Genomic DNA, 24,609 nt, shown 5'->3' on the forward strand with positions numbered 1-24,609 from the left:
TAAATCTGCTTGGGCTAAAGCTCCTGTTAAGTTTAATGAGACAACTGTGCGTTTTGACAATGACTATTCTTCCATGGTAATTGCTAAAAGAAAAGTTTTTCTGCCACTAATAAGGGAGCTTAAAAAGCACAGTTTAAAACATACCTTCTGTTTCCTGCCAAGCTTAAAATCTTCCTTCCTGATGGTCCTAAGGTCTTCGATGATTTAGACTCTGCTTTACTGTTTGTCAAAGAAAAAGGATTTTGGATAAAATAGAAGAAATGGAATGGGCTAGTTCTTCATTAAAGAGATTGGCAACTGAAGCTTCCTGGAAGACTTCAGAGAAGAAGAAGAGACTAAAAACAAATGATTTGTTATATGTTTTTTCTCTCTCATCATTTTAGTTCATTATTAATCTTTTGAATATAGTTCCTGCATTTCCAGAAAGCCACAAATATTTTGTAAAAGGTTTAATCAAAGTTATTCTCTATGTGCAAAGAAATGTTTTGTTTCATAACCAGTCAAAATGCCTGAGGATTTAATGGCAGGCTGTGACTCGATTTGTTTTTCTTTCTGAAAAAAGTAAGGTTAGTAATTTGACACATTTTTTATCTTTATATTTTTTTTTCCTTCTTCTTTTATTATTTTCTTTGTTTAAACAATGACATTCTATTTAGATTATGTAGTGGGTAAAGGGTGGGGAGGGCAGGAGAGAACAGTAATGAAAATATCATTAATAGAATAATAACATATTTATTTCTTGTAAAAGTTTATAAGTTCTTCAAATGCTATTTCTAATTATACTTCCTTGATTATACTGCTTATGCTTGTTTGTAAATAATCTGTCATGCTTTAACTAATAATAATCAGAACTAAATAAGAGTAAATAATATGTTTTATTTTTAACTCTATTAATATAAACAGTAAGTAACATTCCATTGTATATACTTCTTACAGCTTTCTCTTACATTTTTTATTTCTGCCTCTCCCTTTTATTTTCTACTCTCTTTTCTTTTCTTTATTAATATATAGAATGCTTTTGACTGTGTGGGCACAGTGAATAATAGGATTTGTATGAAAATTGAGTTGGGAGAAGAATGCTGAGTTTTATTGCTTGTTGGTAATTTTGAGTTTAATTTCACTTGCATAGAGGCTGTGATGATCTGTGGAATACATTGTGGAGGTTCTGTCATGTTTAGATGCATTTACACTGCTAAATGAATGTTTGTCACTAGTTTTAATAAGTTTCCGCCAAAATGTTAAGAGAGACAATCTGGGATGTGGGCTGTCTTATGCACAATGTCCTTGAGTTACCTCAGAATCTTCAAATCACAGAATTCTCACAGAGAAACTGAAAGCAGTTAGTATAAACATTGACAAGGTTATCACACTGACACACCACAGATTCAGGAAAAATACTCTGTTCATAAAATATGTCAGTTATAATGAGTTTAAATGATGTAGTTTCTTGTAGTAAGTAAATGTCTTATTTTAGAAGGCATAAAAATGAAACATTTATTTAAATGTTTTTGAAAATCTACTTAACAGCAGCATAATAATCTGTGTTAAAAATTTGTGTTCCAAACATATACTTTACTATAACTCATTTAATTCATCTGATTGACAAACATAAATAATCTTATAACTCTATTCTGGAAGAAATGTCATGTGATATATTTTAAAGCAGTAGGTTAGCATGATTGTAAAATCTGGTTACCAATATGTGTTTGCTGTGCATTGTTTTGTATAAAGCAGACAGATTTATTCTGGGGACAGCAAGTGGGATGGTGCTCTGCAGGGACACAACTCAGTGAGATCAGATATATATATATATATATATATATATATATGTGTGTGTGTGTGTGTGTGTGTGTGTGTGTGTGTGTGTGTGTGTGTGTGTGTGAGTGTGATGGCTTTTTTTCTGAGAGTCTGCATGGCTATCCAATATGATTTGTAATGATTTCTATGAATACAATGTTTTACTCTATTGACAAAATGAATGTTTGCCACAAGTTTTAATAAGTTTCCCGCCAAAATGTTAAGGGAGACAATCTGGGATGTGGGCTGTCTCATGCACAGTGTCCATGAGTTTCCTCAGAAGCTTCACTCACAGAATTTTCACAGAGAAACTGAAAGCAGTTAGTATAAACATTGACAAGGTTATCACACTGACACACCACAGATTCAGGAAAAATACTCTATTCATAAAATGTGTCAGTTATGATGAGTTTAGATGATGTAGTTTCTTGTAGCAAGTAAATATCTTATTTTAGAAGGCATAGAAAATGAAACATTTATTTAAATGTTTTTGAAAATCTACTTAACAGTAGCATAATAATCTGTGTTAAAAACTTGTGTCCCAAACATATACTTTACTATAACTCATTTAATTCATCTGATTGACAAGCATAAATAATCTTATAACTCTATTCTGGAAGAAATGTCATGTGATATATTTTAAAGCAGTAGGTTAGCATGATTGTAAAATCTGGTTGCTAGTGTGTGTTTGCTGTGCATTATTTTGTGTGAAGCGGACAGATTTGTTCTGGGGACGGCAAGTGGGATGGTGCTCTGCAGGGGCATGGCTCGGTGAGATCAGATATATGTGTATATATGTGTGTGTGTGTGTGTGTGTGTGTGTGTGTGTGTGTGTGTGTGTGTGTGTGTGTGTGTGTGTGTATGTATATATGTGTATGTGTATATGTATGTGTGTGTGTGTGTGTGTGTGTGTGTGTGTGTGTGTGGGTATGTGTGTGTATATGTGTGTGTGTATATGTATGTGTGTGTGTCTGTGTTTATGTGTGTGATGGCTTTTTTTTTTTAGGTAATAACGCAGGTGTTTCTGAGAATCTGCATAACTATGCAATATGATTTATAATAATTTTTATGAATACAATATTTTACTCTATTGACAATAATGAGTTTAAGTAAATGCTCATATACAAACAATTCAAGATTTTTTGGAAGCTGTTGATAGAATTCACATGACAGAAAATAGATGCATCTTAATGCATGTAATGTCTGAATCATATTAGCCAAAGTTTTTGATTTAAATGAATGTTAGAACATAATTTTCTCTCCTCTTGATTTCTAACATTAAGATTATTTGAATGCTATTAGAATACAAGTGTTATATATTACATAGATCTATATAATAGTATGAACAGTTTTTTAAAAAAAAAAAAAAAAGTTTATTTTAGTTTATATGATGCTGTTTTACCAAATGTGTAGTTTTGTCTTGATAGATAATTGAATTGAAAACTGTTAACCTCAGTTAAATATAACTAGTATTAAATTGATAAGGTGGTAGCTGAGGTACTGCTGCTTAGGGTAGGGGTTAACTTGAGTAGTAAATACTGCTCTAAGTTGGAGTTTTCAACTCCAGGCGGGATGCAAGGTTTAATCCTTACATTATTTTCACTTGTTCATTGTTATATGTATATAGTTTTGACATCCACAATATATTTTGTACACTCATTGTCACTACAAACAAAATTGAATCCTATACAAAATCCCATAAGAGATTTAATAAATACAGCTATGTTTAAAGGTACACCTAAAAGAGGAGATGTAACATTATTTATCTTGTTATTTGTTATTTCGATCATAAGATTCTTGAGTTTTAAAAATGCCAAATGACATCTTTAAAAGGAATTTCTTTAAACATTAATGGATTGAATAATCCATGTAAAAGGGCAAGCCTAATAAGATACATTAATCTACACAAGGCCAATCTAGTCTTCCTGCAAGAAACCCATCTCTTGAAAAAAGATATTGATAAACTAGCCACTAATAAGTATACAGTATTGGTTAGTTCAGAGCACACTCAGAAAAAAGAGGAGTGGCTATTTTATGGAATAAAAGTATGCCCATTCCTAAAACCATTAAGTCTTATCAGGATGACAAAGGAATGTTTTGTATGGTTACAATACAAATTAATGGGAAGACTTACACTTTAATTAATGTATATTGGATACCTGGAATTGGTATTAATACAGTGAAACATCATATTGATAAGATCATATCATTCTCTGTAGGGGATATTATTTTAGCTGGTGATTTTAATTGTATACTACATGAAAGTGATACTACCACTATAAAGAAAAGAAGAATTACATCTAATGCAAAACATTTAAATGATTTTGCTAATTCTTATCATTTGAATGATATTAATAATCAGATAGAGTCAAAATCATTACCATACACCTTTTTTCTAACAGATACAAAACTTATTCAAAAATAGATAGGGTCTTTATTTCTAACCAGATGGTAACAGATTTAATTAATTCCAAAATCATTTCATGTCCTATATCTGATCATAACTCAATTGTTTTCAATTCATGATAAAAATACTCATAATGTTCAGATCAAAAGGATACCAGCATACTTAACTCAGCTAAAAGACTATAAAGAATATATACTTTCAGAAGTACAACATTTTCTAGACATAAATAATACTCCTGAAGTCTCCATTGTCTATGTTTGGGATGCCTTAAAATCATATCTATATGGACAAAGTATCAGATGGTATAATAACAAAAGGAAATCTTGGGATAAGGAATTGTTAGATATTCAAAGTAAACTAGACTCTTATAAACATAATAATAAAGAAAATATTATGGACAAGAAAGTTATTGAAGAAATAAACAAACTAAATGAGAAATACAAAGAAATTTTAACTCATAAAGTTAAAATAACTTTAGAGAAATACAAGTTTTGTCTTATTCAATAAGCCCCAAATACTTACATAGACTTAAAAATAAAACAAAAGATTGAATAAACAAAACCATATCAAAGAAATCTTTTCTCTAAGGAAAAGAAGAATGTTTCTAGTATAGCAGAAATACTGGATGAATTTAGAAATCACTTTCACAAGATTAACCATAACAACATTAACATGGAACCTAAAGATAAAATAAAGGAGTTTATAACCACAAACATGAATAAAAAAGCTTAATAAACAACAGATTAAACTATTGGACAAGAGTATTTCATATACAGAAGTTATTACACAAATAAATAAGCTTAAATCAAACAAAGCACCGGGTAATGATGGTATTATACCAGAGATATATAAAATCCTTTCTAAAACTACATATTCATTAATACATAAGGTTTTATTCTGGCCCAAACTGAGTTAATAACCCCCATCTTGGCAATATACATTTATTTCACCAATTTTAAAACCTAATAAAGATCCAACTAGATGTTCTTCATATCGACCCATCTCATTACTTAATGTTGATTATAAAATGTTTATGAGTATTTTTGCTGATAGATTGAAGACAATTATCCCGGCATTATAGACATAGATCAGACGGGCTTCATTGTAAATAGAAATACTTTTGATAATATAAGAAGAACTTTAACATTAATTGATTTTGCAAATAGGAAAAAGAAAGATTTAACACTTATTAGTCTTGATATAGGTTCAGCATTTGATTCAGTAAGTTGGGACTATCTGTTTACCTTACTGAAATGCACAAATTTCTCTGATGCATTTGTAAATTTAATTGAGCATTTATACAAAGGAATGCTGGCTTATATTAAGGTAGGAACATATGTTTCACAAAAATACCCATTCTTAAAGGTACAAAGCAAGGATGTCCACTTTCTCCACTATTATTCACTTTAGTAATGGAGCCTTGGGCTAATTTGATTAGAAACAGTACTGACATAGAGGGTTTTGAAATAGAAGAAAATACAACATCAAAAATTCAACTTTTGCAGATGATGTTCTAATTACATCAGCAGGATCTAATTCTTCTATGCAGTCTTTATTTGATAAAATGATGAATTTTAAAAGTATTTCTGGTTTAATATTCAATGAAGAAAAACTAAAATACTACCTATATATACACGAAAAAATACTCTCATTAGTGATTTTACTAAATATGTACCCAACTCAGGTCAGATAACTTATTTAGGTATAATACTATCTAAAGATATTAAATCTATTATATATAATAACTATAATACCTGTTTTCTTAATATACAAAATCTTTTTAATACCTGGAATAATATGTTTTTACTATGGAGGAGAGACTTACAATTATTAAAATGATAATATTCCCCAAGATTTTATACTTAATACAATCAATAATACTTTCACCTACAAAAATAACTATCAAGAAACTGAATACACTAATGTTAAATTTCTTATGGGCACCTAATAGACCTAGGATTGCATTAAAGAAACATACTAATAGCTGGTCTCAAGGGGTATTTCTTTTCCAGACTTTAATTTATATATTATCTCTTCTATTATAAAAGTTATTACTTTATTAATAGATCGGTCATATGTCGCAAAATGGAAAGATTATTGGGAGCTAATTAGTATGCACTTCATGAAAATCTCCTTAACACATAAAAATATGATTATAAATAACTCCATGTTGTGGTTGCTAAAGGAATTTTGTACTTCACCTATTACACCTAAACATATGGTCTGTTACCCATTAAATATTATTATTAGTTATAGTAACTTTATATTCATGCACCCTAAGTATAGGGAATGGAATTTTATTGTATTCCTATAATTTATACTCAGGGTATGCTTATGTCATCTACTTCTGAAGGAGCTCATTTAGCTATAGATAATAATCTAAAGTACTGGTATCAGCTGATATCTGATAATAAAGTTAAAAATCTAGATTTCTTAAAACAAGAATTTGATCTAAGAGAAACTTGCTGGTTAGAGGTTCAGATCTTTAGACAACATCTCATTGATAGAATAGATCTAATGTCTATAACAGTTAAAGAATCTATTCCAAAACTGATTGATTACTTGATAATAAATTTACAGCATAAAGTTTCTGATAAAGGTAAACTTTCATATATACATAAAATTATCAGACAAGAAACTTTTTACAATGTAGATTCATACTGGAATTATTTCACCTCTATTAATGGGGACCCACCAACTCAACAAGATAAACAATATATATTGGAATCTGCTTATAGAACTACATCTTCCATTGTCTGGAGACTTTATACATGGAAATTTTTACATAGATCTTTTATACACCTTTGATGATGAATAAAATTAATAATAAAGATAATCTATGTAAGAGATGTAATGTAGAAATTAATGCTGACTGGGCTCATATGTTTTATGACTGTATGAAGTTGAAAGAATACTGGAAGTCAATTAATGAATTTTGCAGGCTCTTTTACAGATAATTTCATTATTTCTAAGTCTCTTATATTATTCAACACACCTGTACCTCAATGTGTTAAAAAGATTAAGCTTCGCTTGTTATGGTCTATCCTAGCAGTGGCTAGGAAAATAATAACTAGAAATTGGATTTCAGATACACCTCCTTCGTTCAATGAATTTAAAAATGTTATGAATATAATGTGTCATATGGAAATAAGCACAATTAGAATGAGAACAACTAGAAAAACATCACATTTTATTGTATGGGATAATTTACAAAATTTGTTAAAAAAATTCTAATTTCAATGGCACAGTATTTTAGTTTAATTAATTGATCTGATTGTAGTGGATGTCTTTGTAAATACTTTAGTTGTTTTGTTGAATATTATAATAATACCTATTTTTAATTATTTGTATAAAATTGTTATGATATTTCTCTTATATGTTAAAACAATAAACTTGTTTTGAAAAAAAAGAATGTTTCTGTTTTGACAACATTGACCTCCAGTTTGCTGTCAGGGATTATGTATCAGTCGTTTTTACTGGAACTGCAAAGTACTTGCTTTGTATGTTTTCAGAGACAAGTGCAGATAAGTATGTATAGTGCATTAATATGTTAGAAGCACAATAGTCAATGACCATTAAAGCACCCTTATATACACACATCTGCATATATTTGTCAACAACAAAAAGCAAATTATAAGGATTTTCTACAAACATCATTTTGTTGCATAAAATAGTGCTACTGAAATAGCAGTGGGCAGCAGTTTTGTGGAGAAGCTTGATTGTTAAATTGTCCACCATCAAGTTTGCCTGAGCTGTTATTCACTGACAACTAATTAGCTTTAGGCAATGGTGGGTGGTGGTATTCCTTGTTATTTGTCAAATACATAAACATATGAATTCTGTTTGTAACCACCTGCAGCATCTTAATGTTACAAATTAAGAATAATCGTAGGGAGAACATATTCTAATCTGGGAATCAAAATAGCTACTCAGTTTGTTTTCTTGGTATTTTGTTTAAAAAGGCTGAAATTCTGTAGTTAAACCTCAGTTGCTGTATTGTCTACCATTAGTTCAGTGTGTCTAGTGTGTGTGTGTGGGGGTTATCTAGCCAAATTCCAAGGTATGTCTGTTTCTTTACAAGTGATAGGTTTAAACCTTCAGGATTTATTGTAGATATCTGGCCATTTTTGTGGCATGCCAAATAACATAATTGTCTAAACAAAGGGTAAAAAGGGAACACAGAAAAACCAAGAAGCTAACAACAAACAGAAAGACCTCAGGTAAACCAGAATCTCTGATGTGTGATACCTTAAACCTCGATTAAGGTACACCATGGGCCATCTGAAAAAGACCTCTTAAAGACATTCAGGTGTTCAGCTCTAAGGTTTCTAAATGCACACTGACCTTTTCACTTTTCCCTGTTTTGAAGTATTTTATGATGCAGTCAGACCTTTAAAGCCAAACCCCACAAGCTGCAGATATGAAGCACTGAATAAAATATTCATTGCCTATGCAGCATAGACATTTGCTTGGACCTACTATTGTGGATGGGTAATAGCAGTACCAAAATTAGTATGCAGCTCTTTAGATCCACTGTGAAGCAAGGGTGACCCCTTTTTATGGAAAATGGAATTGAAAACGCTATGGATTTTTTCTTCTGTTTTATTTTGAAGTAGAACTTACTTGGTCTGTAAAATATGTGTAACTTTATGACGTTTCTCTTGAAAATATAAAAGATGATGAAAAGAAGGGAAAAATAAAGCTATTGCTTGAAGATATAACTGTTTGCTTCTCCTCTGCTATCCAGTGAGAAATTTCTATTTCAGTCTAGTTTGAATAAGTAGCTGACTAAAACTATGAAAAGAAAGTAGATATTAAAATGCAGATAGTTAAGAGATGTGTATGCACTAGTGCTTTCTATTGTTCTGGGCTGATGTAATTAAACCCTTGTCCTTTACAATTAAACTCCTGTTTTAGTTACTTTTACTTAAAGAAAAAATAGTCTGATGTAATATTTTCTGCAAGATGACATGATGCAATGGTTTCTAGGAAGCACAGCTGAGATTTGGGAAGGTGTAAATACTTGAATCTGGTCTTTCCTCTGTCTAGTCTTTGTTTGGAAGAAATTAGTGGCACGTGTGTTTTCTGCCTATATTTTGAATATTTTCTTAGTTTCTACCTTAGAGCAGTTGGTCTATTATCAGAGCTGCAGCTGACTCGTATAGGGACCAGTGCAGTTCCAAGATAGTTCAACCCACCCCCTCAAAAAAAGGACTTCATTTATGATGACAAGCTGACTGGTACATTTCTACCAACTGGCTTCCTACAGCCAGATCCACATACCCTCAGATCCAACTGAACAGCCAAAAATGAATAAATAAACAAATAAATAAGGACTTTTACTTTTCTTAATGGTAGCAAGCTTGCTATGGCTTAATATACATGAAACACTGAAGTGTCTTAATGTACTAGCTTACAGAAATGTTGGTACAGAAAAAACAGACACAAGAACTGTCCTAGATAGACAGTATATTTAGTTATCTGTAGATCAAGTCTTTTGTGCATTGTCTGTCCAGGGTAACTTAATGTTATTTTATTCTTCTACATGCACTTTCTTATTCCCCTGCATATTTAATCTGTAACTGCATTGCTTAACTTATTGTATATGCAAACTTCATTTATTCAATTAGAAGTTCTTATGTTTGGTCTTTTTATTATATATGTATTATTGCTACTTATTATAATTTACCACTGTAGGTTACCAAGCTGTGGCTTTGTCTCTATTTAAGTATAAATGTGTGTATGATTTCTTATTTAGCTAAATTAAGAGCACCAGGTAATTGGAGGCCTCTGACCAGTTCAGGGGGTGACAGTAGCACTGTGGCAGGAAGAAAGCTATGAAATCTGAAAGAATTCTACCAGCTACCCTCAGGTATGTGTGTGTGTGTGTGTGTGTGTGTGTGTGTGTGTGTGTGTGTGTGTGTGTGTGTGTGTGTGTGTGTGTGTGTGTGTGACACTGACACTGCGGAAGGCAATTCCTGTTGGTAAGGAGGGCACTGTGGATCACAAAGAGAGAGAGAGTGTGTTTAGAAAGGGACCAGGGGATGCTATGTCAAATGCATAGCTCTGTAGGTGGCCTATGTACAGTCTAATCTTGGGGGTTGGGGGATGGTGAAAGCTCATACCGAGGACAGCAGTGCATATTTTCTTTATGTTTCTGGGGCCAGGTTGCATTTCATGAATTATTTGATGAGTTAAACTTGTCTGCACTTTCTTTCTTTTATTTTATACTACTGGGTACAGTTGTAAGACTTGAGGGGCGTCCCTCTGGTGCCAGTTAGGACCTTTTTGTTGGTGGCAGTAGTTCATCAATCTTTGACATTTTAGGTGAAGTTGATAAGGGTCAAACCCCATTCATCTACCTGATTCATTACATGTACTAAGATCCATATTCTTACAAAGGTCATCCAACAAAGAGATGTTCATAATAGTTAAGCAAATTTCAGCATCCTTTACTTAAACAAAGGTCAAAGGTCTCCTACTTACAAATCACTGCCAAAGCAGTGCCATACTTAGTTATTAACATTATTGTTTAAGCTTGCATGTGGGTTTAGGATAATTAATTTGAATTTGTCTTTTTTAGCTCTAATATCAGCTTGCACAGAATTTCTTTTGGGGGAATAGAACCTCTGGAGAGTTCAAAATATGTAAAACTAGGTATCAAGCACTATAGTCTTCAAGTATTCAACTAATTCATTTAACTCTTAACATGTGGAAAAAACTATACTGTGGCCTTACAGTGAGGAAACAAGCAATACATCCACAGGTAAAGGACTGCAGCAAAACTAGTTCTGCTACACAGTAAGGATTCATAACAAGGTACAAATAACAGAGTTCCTGGTAAATAATTAAAGTACCTTTCAATACTATAAGCAGACAATGTTGAACACCCAGAGCACCAGGAAAATACCACCAATGGCGTTAACAGCAAAGAAACTGATTACTTAACCTTCAGCTTTACAGCATGTTAGTGAAATCTGCCAGAAATTACTTAAAAAAGGTAACAATTTTACTACAAGTTGCAAGCACGTGCCATAATGCTTTTTTGTAATTCTAAAAAAAAATAGCTCTGTAGCCATTTTATCTGAAGAATGCTGGCCTACCTAATGAAACAGTGATCAGTTGTCATTTTTAATTGAGAAAGAATCAAGAGGGGAGAGTTTTGAAATTAAACACACCTCAGCAAATACCATTAATTTCTGTGTGCTTAGGAAAACTGACTGAATCATAAATTTAGAACACTATATTTGCAAACAAAAAAGTAAATAGACCATATAAGTGCAGAAAGGAGTAATCAGTCTATGAACATATGCAGTAAGAGTTTACTATCAAAATGTAGAAGTGCAGTTAGGTAAACATGGGAATGCCAAATGTGTGTTGGCTAATTCTCGTATTGCCAAACTGCAATTTTACGAATGTCCTTTAGCGAATGCGACTGTGCATTCGCTCATACAAGGTCGACGTTACGAACAGATCGTAGTACTGTGGAAATCAGGAAATGTACCATTTTCCTCTCTGTAATGTGATCTCGGAGTTGGAATATATAATTTGCAGGGGTGTGGGGGGTTGTTTGCCCCCCTGCAAAAACATGAATTACGGTGATGTGCAGTACTGAACTGCATATGTTTGTTCTGCTGGGAAGCAGGCAGGTAAGTGTCAGCATGTAAACGTTCAGAAACGTTGAAGCTGTTGGTTTGATCTTTTCAAATTGGCATATTGTTGATGTTTACCTAATTAATATTCAGGAATTCTGAATTCTTTTGGTGTTTGTGTACAAAATGTGTTTTAACGTTGATTTTGATAGTAAACCTGCAGTAACAACAACCCAGGCTGCCTGTTCAAAATAAAAAGTGCCAGTGAATCAAATTATGTTATCTACATTTAAAGCAGTTTTGTGCAACTCTGGTCTGTTACTGAAGGTTAGCTGCAGTATCAAAAACAATGTGTAAATTTATGAAGGAGCACCTTTCTCAAGAAAGCAATGCAGCAGACATATAATTCAAAACCAAAGAAGCTAAATAACAAGTCCTGCAAATAAATGAATGTCATAACTCTCCTGTTTGCAAATGATTATGGCGTTAGTCCTTTACTGCATCTGAATATAAAAGATAAAGATATAGCTTTAATCATTATATATTTGGCACAAGACAGGCTAGGTTGTTATTAAGTTACAAAAACTGGGGAAACACCAGTATTTTCTGCATGTTCCACATTCTTCTCGCAAAGAGTATCAAACATTTTTAGCACATTAGTTATAAATGCATGCATGCAGAGATTGTACATCAGAAAAAAAAACATACATTTAGAGAACATGATGAATTTCCCTTGCCAGGCTTTTATTAGGCAGCGAAGGATAGCATCCCAACAATGCATGGTGAAGATCGTTTGCAGAAGTATAAAAAGGATCCTCAAGTTGGAAGATTTTTATGGATAAATAAAGGGTGATTCTGAAAAGAAGAGTAATTGTGGACTTACGATCTCTTATGCCAAAATGTATAGTTACGGAAGCAAAAATGAGCTCTAAGGGTGCTACTCTGAATGAAATTGCAAATATCAGACTTAATGAAGCCTGACTGGTTGCTGATAACAGGAACATTCAGACACATAGTTAAAATAAATATGTCTACCTGAGTAAAAAGCTGCATGGAGAGGGTAACATGGTATGTTTTGAATTTCATATACATAAAAAGTTTTCTCAGGTGGGGCAGAGGAGATTTGAACACTCTTTTAGAGAAGTGAGAATTATACTGGCAAGCAACATGTAATGTTTCTTTCCTTTCAGGACTGAATGATGCACTCAGTGTAAAATGTATTCTTAAATCTAGGCCCTTAAAATATCAAGATATTTGTTACAAGGCTGAATAGGTGTTTTAATGTATTCCATGTGTAAGTGATCAAATGTGTTCCAAAGGCATTTTATTTCCATTTGGCTATAATCATGTCATGTGATTTTAATCATAGCTATAAACCATGACTTGCATGAGTACATTTTGCCAGAATACATCCTTCATGGTATTGAGTGAAAGTGCTTACCATTTTTTTAATAAAATCTGAGCTACAGCCATTTGGATTCCTTTGTGGATTGTTATCCTGTTATCCAACTTGCAAAATGATTAAGGGCATTTTGCGTCAGATATCTATGGACAAATGGAAAGAAAGATTACAAATTATTTAACATAAAAGAAAAATAAATCATATGACAGACTTATGGCAAGGCTTCATACTAAGAAAGACACAGATGTGATAGAGCCAAGAAAGAGACTACATGATGAAATACATTTCAGCTTTTCATTACTCTGCGTTACTTTGCAATACTCCCAATATCAAGATTAAACAAGTAGAAAAATATCAATAAAGAGCTAATTAATATGTGGCAAAAGCCTTTTGCATGTCACCCTACATTTAATTTTCTTAATAAGATAAGATAATTAGTAGTGTGCAAGGAATTTGCGCTGCTGTTTTGGAAAATGCAAAATTTTGCATTTTTAATGTGTATTGCTTTTGACCTGTACTGAATTTACTCCAGATGAAGTCCTACAAGACAGGGATGAATGGTTTGAATTTAACATAAACTATATATCTGGCATGTTTAAGATTATAAAATGAATCGTACCTAATACCTCTTGGAAATGGTTTCCAAAGTTAACTGCAGCAAAGCTTTCAAATATCATAAATCCAATATACTACTTACAAGTTTGTTTAACAAAGGGAGATAGTAGAATCATTTAAAATGCCTGCATGAAAGAATCATATCTTTTTTCATTACAAATGTGAAGTTATACTATAATAAGAAATTTATGTTTAACGAAGTAGTCATCGCAATATGCTGAATAATCTCTGTATGCCATATGACATTGTAGGAGGTCTTAACATGGTTTTTGGTATAATCTGCAGCTATCTTCAATTACAGTTTTATTTTCCAAATTAGTAAAGGCAATTTTCTAAAAATCAGACAGGAATATCAGTGTGGGGATTTTTATTTGTCTAAACAGACCTGGTTTTTTTAACCAATGATCTTATTTTTTTAAATAAGTCAGTTAATTCTTCTGGATACACTGCTGAGTTATATGAACTGGTATATCATAATGACTGACACATTTATTCCAGATAATTAGAAAGGAAAATAACTAACTTCCTATAATGTGCTTATTTTTTTCCTGTAAAACAATGACATGAAATGCCATCTGCTGTTTGTAACAACTTCAATATTTTTTGTATGAAGTTAAATTAGCAAACCAATCATTGTTATAAGGTGTGAATATCACAGCTCCTATGGATGAGAAAGACCTTTGGAGAAAACTAACTTTTTATGATATGGTGTATGGTACAATTGCAAAGAACATATCCTAGAACAGCAGTCTCAGGCTGGTTAATGCTGATTGAATTCAGTTCCTTTCTTGAAATGTACTGCCAAGACAAACATGAATATAATGAGAAAAACACTGGTATTAGATGGGAATCAAAATATGAAGGAAACAGGTCACCTTCATGGAAATGAGTGACTTCATCTGTCTGTACACCAGATGACCCAAGATCAAATAGCAAAGACATAGAAAGCACCGGATAAGGAGAGAAGTGTGTGAGTGACTGATTTGGCTTCTCCCATCCATGAAGAGAAAGGGTCCCAGCGCATGATCAATGCCTGCTAGATGGTTTATGTGAGTGACCATGGTCTTGAGGACAGAGTGCACGAGCACTGCCTATTAGACCGATAGAGTGCACAAGCACTGCCTGTTAAATAGATAGAGTGCATGAGGACTGCCTTTTAGATAGATACAATGCACAAGCACAGCTATTAGACAGATAGAGTGCTTGACCATTGCCTGTTAAATGGATACAGTGCACAACTATTGCCTGTTAGATAGATAGAGTACATGAGAACTGCCTGTGGCATACTTTTCAACCTCTCAGCACAAGAAATCTGAACAAAGCCAAAAGTAATGGGAGGACAAAGGTCCAAAAATAGGAACAAATTTTAAATATTGCTCTTATGAACTTCACATGTTACCACAAAAGTTGACACCACAAACTGTTGAAAAATGAAAAATGCAGGACAAAGTACCTCAAACACCAACGAACTATTCAGCTCTTTAATTAAAATTGATAAAAGATGGACACACCACAGTACCACACTGTAAAGTTAAACGCTTTTCATCTGGTTCTATGACCAGACTTCTTCAGACAAAAACAGCTGGCGCAAAAGCAGTTTATCAACTAAATACAGTCCCTGATGTCTGCACTTCATTCATTTAAAACAACTAGTACAACATTAAAGTTAGATGAATGCACTCACTAGGAATGTAATCAACAGTTGGTGTACCCCAAATTCAAGCAAAAAGTTACTTACATGTATAATTTTCATACATAATTTCAGTAAACACTCCAAAATACCTAAATCAATTTTAATAAATTAGGAGTATTTTAATTATATACAAATCACCTTGTACCTTATCTTATTTACACTATAGAAATTTAGACCAAGCTCCAAGAAATTGAGAGTGTACACTATTACATCCACTACTAATCTACAAAAAGATAATAATCATAAGACACTGGGTTAGCTATTACCATACAATATACTACTAAGAACAAGATCACATAATGTATGCAAAGGTTACCTATGCTAGTTGATTATCTAAATAGACTTTTCAGTTTTAATAAACATTGAATAAAGCAACTATCATTAATGCCAGGAAAATGACAGGTATCTAAACCAATCTGCCATATCAATTCTCTTCTTTCTAATAATAGAGATCTTGGACCATCCCAACCTCTCCAGCTATATGGTCAATTACTTAACATGTTGCTAGAATAAAACGTTTACTGTCCGCATACATTTTCTGAAGGATATGAAGTCTGAAACTCAAATATCTGTCATAATTTAGCGACTTCAGTTTTCTCTGATATGACAACTTTTATGAGGAACAAACCAAAAATGTAGACAAAAATCTGGACGTTCTGTGAAAATCTGGACAGTTGAGAGCTATGTTTGTAAGATAGATGCAGTGCATAATCAAAGCTGGTTAGATGGATACAGTGCATGAGCACTGCCTGATAGGTAAAGTGCATGAGCACTGCCTGATAGATAGGTAAAGTGCATGAGCACTGCCTGATAGATAGGTAAAGTGCATGAGCACTGCCTGATAGATAGGTAAAGTGCATGAGCACTGCCTGATAGATAGGTAAAGTGCATGAGCACTGCCTGATAGATAGGTAAAGTGCATGAGCACTGCCTGATAGATAGGTAAAGTGCATGAGCACTGCCTTATAGATAGGTAAAGTTCATGAGCACTGCCTGATAGAGAGATAAAGTGCATGAGCACTGCCTGATAGATAGGTAAAGTGCATGAGCACTGCCTGATAGATAGGTAAAGTTCATGAGCACTGCCTGATAGAGAGATAAAGTGCATGAGCACTGCCTGATAGATAGGTAAAGTGCATGAGCACTGCCTGATAGATAGGTAAAGTTCATGAGCACTGCCTGATAGAGAGATAAAGTGCATGAGCACTGCCTGATAGATAGGTAAAGTGCATGAGCACTGCTTGCTTTATGGATATATTGCACAAGCTTTGCCTGATAAATGGACGGAGTACACAAGCACTACAATAAGACAGATAGAGTGCTTGATCCCTGACTACTAGATGGATAAAGTTTACAAGCATTGCCTTTTAGATGGAAAAGGTGCATAAGTGATGCTTCATCATCATCATCGTCATCATCACTAAGTCTTTTTCCATTTTTTGCATTAGGTTGGGGTATCAGATCAACCATCACCACCTCTTTTAATTTATGTCACTCCCTTACGTTCTTTAACAGTTATGTCTGACTGTCACAGGTTTTGTCTCACACAATCCATCCTCTTCTTTTCTGGATGTCCTTGTTTCCTCTTGCCTTCTTCCCGTCACTGACAAATCTTCTTCATCAAAATAATCTTTTTCCTGCACATGTGCCTGAACCACCGTAATCTTTGATCTTATCTGCAACTGGAGCAACTTTCATCATGTCTTCATGTGTTCCACAGAGTGCATTATACCACCCATCGTAGTCAATTCAGCTAAATCATCTCCAGCTATGTCAGTGGCAGTCTCTTCACTGTCCAGATTTCTGTACCATACGGAAGTACCAGTTGCACCTCTGTTGTGTGCAGCTTACTTTTCAGCTTCTTTGGCAAATTTTCTGTCACACACTCTCACTGATACTGTGCCAGTTGGCTGCAGAACCTCTGATTCTAGCTTTGAACTCCTTATTCAGACTTTCCTTCTCCTTAGTCACACCTCCCAGATACTTAAAGCTGTTAACCTCTATTTTCCTTATTATCTCAATTTTCAGGTTCTTCTGATTTCCATTATTTTCTGTCATCACAACTGTCTTATCTGTGCTCACTTCCATCATATGTACCTTCAACTTTGCATTTTTTTTCTTTTTCAAGTCAGCTTGTAATGTCATTTTGTCTTCTTATAGCAGCTTTTTTGATCTATCTCCTCCAACCTGATTGCTAATGTAGATCATTACCAGTATGAACAGCAGTAGGCTCAGAGCTGAACACTGATGCAAACCCATTCTGAAGGGGAACCCCTCAGTAAGTCCTAATACTGTTCATACTTGTGTCATTGGGTCCTTGTACATAGCCTGCACTAATGCTACCCATTTTTTCCGAGAATTCAAACTATGGACTGTCCATGTCAAGTTTTCTTGGGACCTTGTCATATGCCTTCTCGTAGACTGAGACTGCACTGTTGGAGTGTACTTATTTCCAGCTTCTTCTCCTCTATCTGTCTTGTGCACAAGTGCTGCCTATAAGATGGCTACAGTGAACAAGCACACTTGGTTAGAGGGATACTTGCACAAGCACTACTTGTTAGATAGATGGGTGCATAACTGGAAATGGATAGAATGCATGAGCACTGCCTATTAGATGGATACAGTACATGACCACAGACGGTTTGATGAATACAGTGTATGAGCATTGCCTGTTAGGTAGAGTGTGTGATCACTGCCTTTTAGATAGACAGAGTGCATAAATACTGCCTGTTGAATGCATACACTGTAAGAGCACAGCTGGTTAGATAGACACAATGCATGAACACTGCTTCGTGAACAGAGTGCATAAGTATTGCCTGTCAGATGGATTCAGTGCAAGTGCACAGCTGGTTAGACAGATGTGCATGAGTACAGCTAGTTAGAGGAATGCAGTGCATATGCACTGCATGTTAGACCTTTACAGTGCATGATCACTGCTTGTTGGATGGATTCAGTGTATGATCATTGTTTATAAGATAGATGCAGTGCAGAGTACTGCCTTTTGGGTGAATACAGTGTATGAGTACTGCCTGCTACATGGATACAGTGCAATGAACTGGCTGTTGGATGGATATAGTATGAGTGCTGCCTGTTAGGTGGATACAGTGCAGAGTACTGCTTGTTGGCTGGATACAGTGCATGACCACTGCCTGTTAAACAGATGGAGTGGAACAGCACTGTTTGCTGCATGAATAGATTGCATGAGCAATTTTGAAATAATTAAATTTTTTATTGCATCACAATATTTTCTGTTAATTTTTTATGGCTTAACAATATATGGAATACATATCATTCTCCTGAACCTCCCACTAGTAACACAGACCATCGTTCACTTTCTTATGACATACTTTGTGAAAAAATACACCCCAAATATGGATGCAGGAATCTAGCCCAGAATTGCTGGCTGTTGAACAGAGGGTGGTACATGTTGACAAATTCAACAGAATTTTATAAAATATAGTCAGCACAGTATTCCCTTCTTGTAATTAGAATTGAGATCTCATACACTGCAAGGCTATAAAGATTATTTTTAAAAAGGCAAAACTGGAGCTAAAAAAGGGAAAAGTAATGTTTTCTCCTGTTCTCAGGACAATGAACTTATTCCTAATCAGGAAAGACATTTCACTTGCTGAATAAATAAACTTACAAGGAGATGAACAAAAACAAAATCACTGAGACAGCATGCTTACTTTTATGTAAAATGTAGGATAATAATAATAACATACAGGATTAAAATTGTCTCAAATTATTATGTGCTTAAGAACTGAATGTCAAGAAATTAACCTCAGGGGTGAAGTTCAAGAAATTAATTCCTTGACGTTTATTTCAAGGGCATGTAAAATGGTTATAATTGGAAATGGAATCAAACACTCTTTGCAACACATGGAGATTTTCAGCTGCTCACATTGAACTTTAGTTCAAAAGGGTTGTGCGCCAGTGCAAACTGTATAATGGCTTTTAAAGCTGTTGGTTCATTATGCATTTCACATCTGAGTGACTGTTACTTTGCAGTTGAAGTCATGCTGTATTTTTAAAGTTGCTAGTTGCTTTCCAGAGCAGTTGGCAAATGTCTCCTAAGCAACAGTATCATTCACTTAGTTTTATAACAGCAAGGTTCATATAAACAAAGCTGGCTTTAGCAATTATGAGATGGTTATTTGTCTATCATTTTTTGGACAATAATTAGAATACTTTATGATTCATCTACATCAGAATTTATTTATTTATCTATCTATTTATTTATTTATTTTTGATTTTATTGTCTCATGATTTGATAAACATTTTTCAAGGAGACCCAGGGAGGAAAAAGCTATAGTACTAATGTAAATAAGCATGAATATAATATTTAGAAATGTGTTTCAGGTATAACACGATACATTAGTTAGCACAGTAACATTGAAGGAAGAATTGTCAAAATGAGTTTCTTTGTTATAGTAATAAATCTTGTATAACACGATTCTTACAACATTGCAGAATCATTGCATAATGGCTTAAGGATGCAAAGTAGGAAAGGTTCAAATAAAGTAGAGGCAATAAATAATTGTAAAAGTAAAAGTAGAGCTAATAAATAATTGTTGCCCTTTGAAAAAGGTTAGCATAAGGGATGGGAGGTTGGCATAATGGATAAGGTGTTTACCTTACAGACACAAGGTGCAAGGTTTGAATATCACATGGGGTAATTGGCTAGGCTTAAAATAGCCCACAAGGGCAATTAGCCTATTACTAATCTATCAACCTATCACATGGTTATTCTTGTACACCAAACCTAAAAATTAATGTATCTCTCTGGTGCAGCAGCATGTTGCTCAACAAGTGATTCAGAAATGTGTGTAAATGGACTTTCCTAAACCAGTTATGTGGCCTTGGCTACTTCATCATCCATGAAATGCAGGGTTCCAGCATGGCTTGCAATGTGGCTTAATATGATAAAAATATAACATCCACATGTATAACAAAAGGCTGGATTGGGGGGGTGAACTGATATTGGAATGGAATGAGTACAGTTATAATTACATATGCTGTGTCTGCCAAAATAAATAAGGTTTTCAGTCTAAAAAGGAATAAAGTGTTATGTTTTGTAATTATTTAAGGTAATTATTCTACATAATCACCTACAAATATTGGTAGCAATGGATCTTTGCAGCAGTTGTGACTCTTGCATTTCTGGATGAGCTAAAGTGTCACTCAGGAAAACTCTGTAGCGGGGAAGGCCCATGTCTGGAAAGGAAAAGATGCAAAAGAGTTAGAAAGAGAGAAGTATCTGAGTGACTAAGAAATAATATACCACTTTCTTTGGGAAAGGGAACCAATGTATGTCAGTAACGAGACTGAGGTCATAATTTCTGAGATGTGCTAGGAGGCCAGCTCTTGCAGACTTACAGTATACTTCAGAATCTAAACAATATGGCAAAAGCCTGTTAGTATTATAGATCTATATATTAGTTTGGAGGGAAGAACTGTCAAAACTAACAGGTTTATGTAAAGAATGAGGTATCAGGCAATTTTTGCCACTATATAGCTATGGAAGTGTTTGGTTAAATTTTTTTTCTAAAATTGCATCGACATGTAAGCCAGTTTTGGCTAGTGACTTCAAAGCAATGGGGCAGCTGCGTGGCTGGGACTAACTGGACAGGGATAAATCTATTTTAAGGTGGGGCCAATTTTGAGCCATCATTCTGGTCAACTGACAATTGGGGAATTTGTCACACAAGTGCTCGGATCCTAAAAGCTGGCAACTAGCAAGACTCCTCAAGATTATTCAGTGGAGATTTCAACCATACTCACATAAAATTTTGATTTTGATTAAAAAACAGGAGTATGAACAGAATGAAGTGAAACAGAACTATTTCAGTTTTGTTGAGGCATATGCCAAGGCTGCATACTTTCTGCACACCTGATCAATTTATATGCAGAACAAATCATGAGAGAAACTGGAAGAAACCTGAAGTTTGAAAACCGGGTGAAGAGTTGTCAACATCCTTCATTATGCTCACAATATCACTTTACTGGCTGAATGAGAGGATGATATGAAATATCTGCATATCAAAATCAAACAACTTTGTCTTAATATTTTAACAACTGATAAAAAACAATACATTTACTTAAGATGGAGAGGAAACAGAAACATTAAACAGCTTCAACCTGCTTGGACCAATAAACAATAAAGATATAAGCACTCACAAAATTTGATAGCAAATCACTCTTGGCAAAGCAGCGATGAACACTTGAGATTTGATTCAAGTGCAAAGAAATGTATCTTTGTGTATGATGATTTCCTTTGTCTAAGCTATGATATTTTCAGGAATGGCACATGGATGTGAATGTTGGACAGTGACGAAACACAGCAGTAGGGAAAATGATGACTTTGAATTAAGATGTTGGTGAAGAGTACTTCTTATACCATCGACTGCCCCAAAAAAAAAAACAATCATTATAGGAGATAAACCTAACTATTCACAGTGCATTCAGATAGCACGACTTCAATTTTCGCACTTTTGGACATATTATGTAAAGAAAGGTTCATTAGATAAAGTCATCATGCTTGGCAAGATTAAAGTCCAATGTAAAGGATGACAACACAATGAGATGGATTAATAGCTACAGTGATGGATGTCGCTCTGTGAGTGACTAGTCATCTGACTGAAGACGGAACACGGTTTTGGACAGCTATCTACAGAGTCACTAAGAATCAGCGGCAACTCCATGGCATGTAAAAACAACCACATTGAGCATGGTTATAATGTTACATAAATAATTAAATACACTATTGCACATGGTAAATAGTTTTTGCGGCAGTAGATTTTCTCTTCAGAATATGTTTTAGAGCTTGTCTGAGAAAAAAATGCTTATTTCAGACATATGAGGTAGTTGAATACATTCTACAATAATACCACAGTGAAACTTTCTACCCATAGACATGGAAATGATTGTCCTAGACAACACAGAGCTTCTTACTCAGGTACACAGGTGATATAAACTCAAATACTCTACTTTCATGTGACACCCTCATTCATACTGGCTGGCAGGCAAGTACTTTCTGATGGCCATGTAGGCCTTAGATTGGAGACTGTCATTTCACAGTTATTTCTGAAACACTTTCATTTTTTATAGTGACAAACTTTGGACAGTACATCTGGATATGCAGTTTGTAGAATGTGACAGAATTACTGCTGAGTGATCACATATCTAAATCTTTTCTTTCATTAACTGTTAAAACACATTACTCTAAGTATGCTGGTGAAGTGCTCTATTTTGCTTTTATTCATATATCTCATATAACTATGACATTAAGCACAATTTCTGAAACAACAATCATTTGTCATTTACATCACTTCTGGTTATGCTTTTTAGTTGAAGCTTCTTGCTGTTTGTTATGGACAGACAGACAAGGAACGCATACACAAACAGACAGACATGGATGGTCTGCATAGAATGGTGGGGTTAATAGTGCATAGATCTATACATAGACCTAAACAAGTGGTGAAGGAGACCATAAGATCTTGAAGGGGATAGGATGGTCTGCTGGCAGATTTATTTGTCAAAGCATGCCCAGAAAGCAACCTTTCAATAAATCACATTGGTCTGTTTCTCCCTTGGAGCTTTTTGGTTGAACCTCACTATCAAGCAATTCTCCAAGTTGCTCTAGAAGGTGCTCCACGTTCATGATGGAGTACAGCTGCCTGCACACCTCAGCAGTCACCCAACTTTGCACCTGCTGCTGGGTTGCTACAGATGACCCTCAATTAACATTAACATAGAAGACTTTAGCCATCTGAGAAAAAGTAAAGCAAAAGTGTCCCCCTCCCCAGTGGCATCCAGCTGGTGAATCATTATACTTCTCTGAGGGGCAGACGTGGAGGGCCCCAGTGATCCAGCATCATTTGCAGCTGGAAGTGATTGTGGTTAGCACAGACACTCCTCATTTTCCTCTGTCTCAACTGGAACCGTATATGGCAGACCCACTGGAAAGAAAATGACTCATGTATGACATGAACAGCTGTTGAATTTTATATAATACCAACATATTTATAAATGACTTCCATAAATCAATCCCATTCTCTAACATCATCCAATATGCTGATGATTCAACTATCATCTGCTCAGCCACCTCTATCTCTACACTTTAAAAACTAACACAAGATGCCTTTTCTACTACAGAGCAATGGATGTTACAAAATCACCTAGCTCTTAACGCCTCCAAGACCAAGCTAATGATTTTTACTCCTTCTAAAGCTACTCATCTCAATCTGAACACTTTTTCTATCACTAGCCAAAATAACTCTCCCCTAGAATTGGTGACAGAGACCAAGCTACTTGGGGTACAAATAGACAACCAACTTAAATGTACCTCTCACCTACAAACAAATATCAAAAAAACCCACCAAAAACTTGGTATGCTTTATAGACAAAATGCCTACCTTACCTCTGCTACTAAAATAACACTCGCTTCATCCTTCCTTATCCCCTCCCTTCTCTATGGCGCCCCACTCCTAACTAATCTGCAATCCTCCCTCAAAAAACAACTTTCCTCTTGTTACAACAAAATTGCAAAATTTGCCACCAGCCACAAGTCTTCCACCCACCACTGTTTCTCCCTCCAGAAACTAAAATGGCTAGAACTTCCCAGTCAACTCACTTACACTCAGCTAACTCTAGCCCACAAACTTATTCTCAACCCCTCCCTCTGTCCTTCCCTTTCTTCTGCTTTTAATATGCATCTACCCAATAGAGTATTAAGATCAAACAATCAAAACCTACTCAAAGTCCATAAACCTACATATCCCCCAGGCAAAAACCTTCTATCTTTCAACCTAGCTCGCATCTGGAACTCCCTTCCTTCACTCATCCGCACCACCTCTAATCACTCAGCTTTCAAAAAATCTCTCTATACACACCTAGCATCTCAGTGGGAATGCTCCTGCTCCCACCCTACATAACCTACTCTTCTCCTTCTCTCATCCGCCAGTGCTCTGCTTCATCTTAATCTACCCAGATTTCTATAGAAGTTACTAGATAAGCCCATATATTCTCCTCTTCCTCCACTTCATCATGTCACTGAACCTCCTCTTCCTTTCCAGTAACTAATTTTTCCTAACTACTCTGT

This window comes from Protopterus annectens, chromosome 2.part0 (genome assembly GCF_019279795.1).
Source record: "Protopterus annectens isolate FY-2018-M chromosome 2.part0, PAN1.0, whole genome shotgun sequence".
NCBI lineage: Eukaryota > Metazoa > Chordata > Ceratodontiformes > Protopteridae > Protopterus > Protopterus annectens.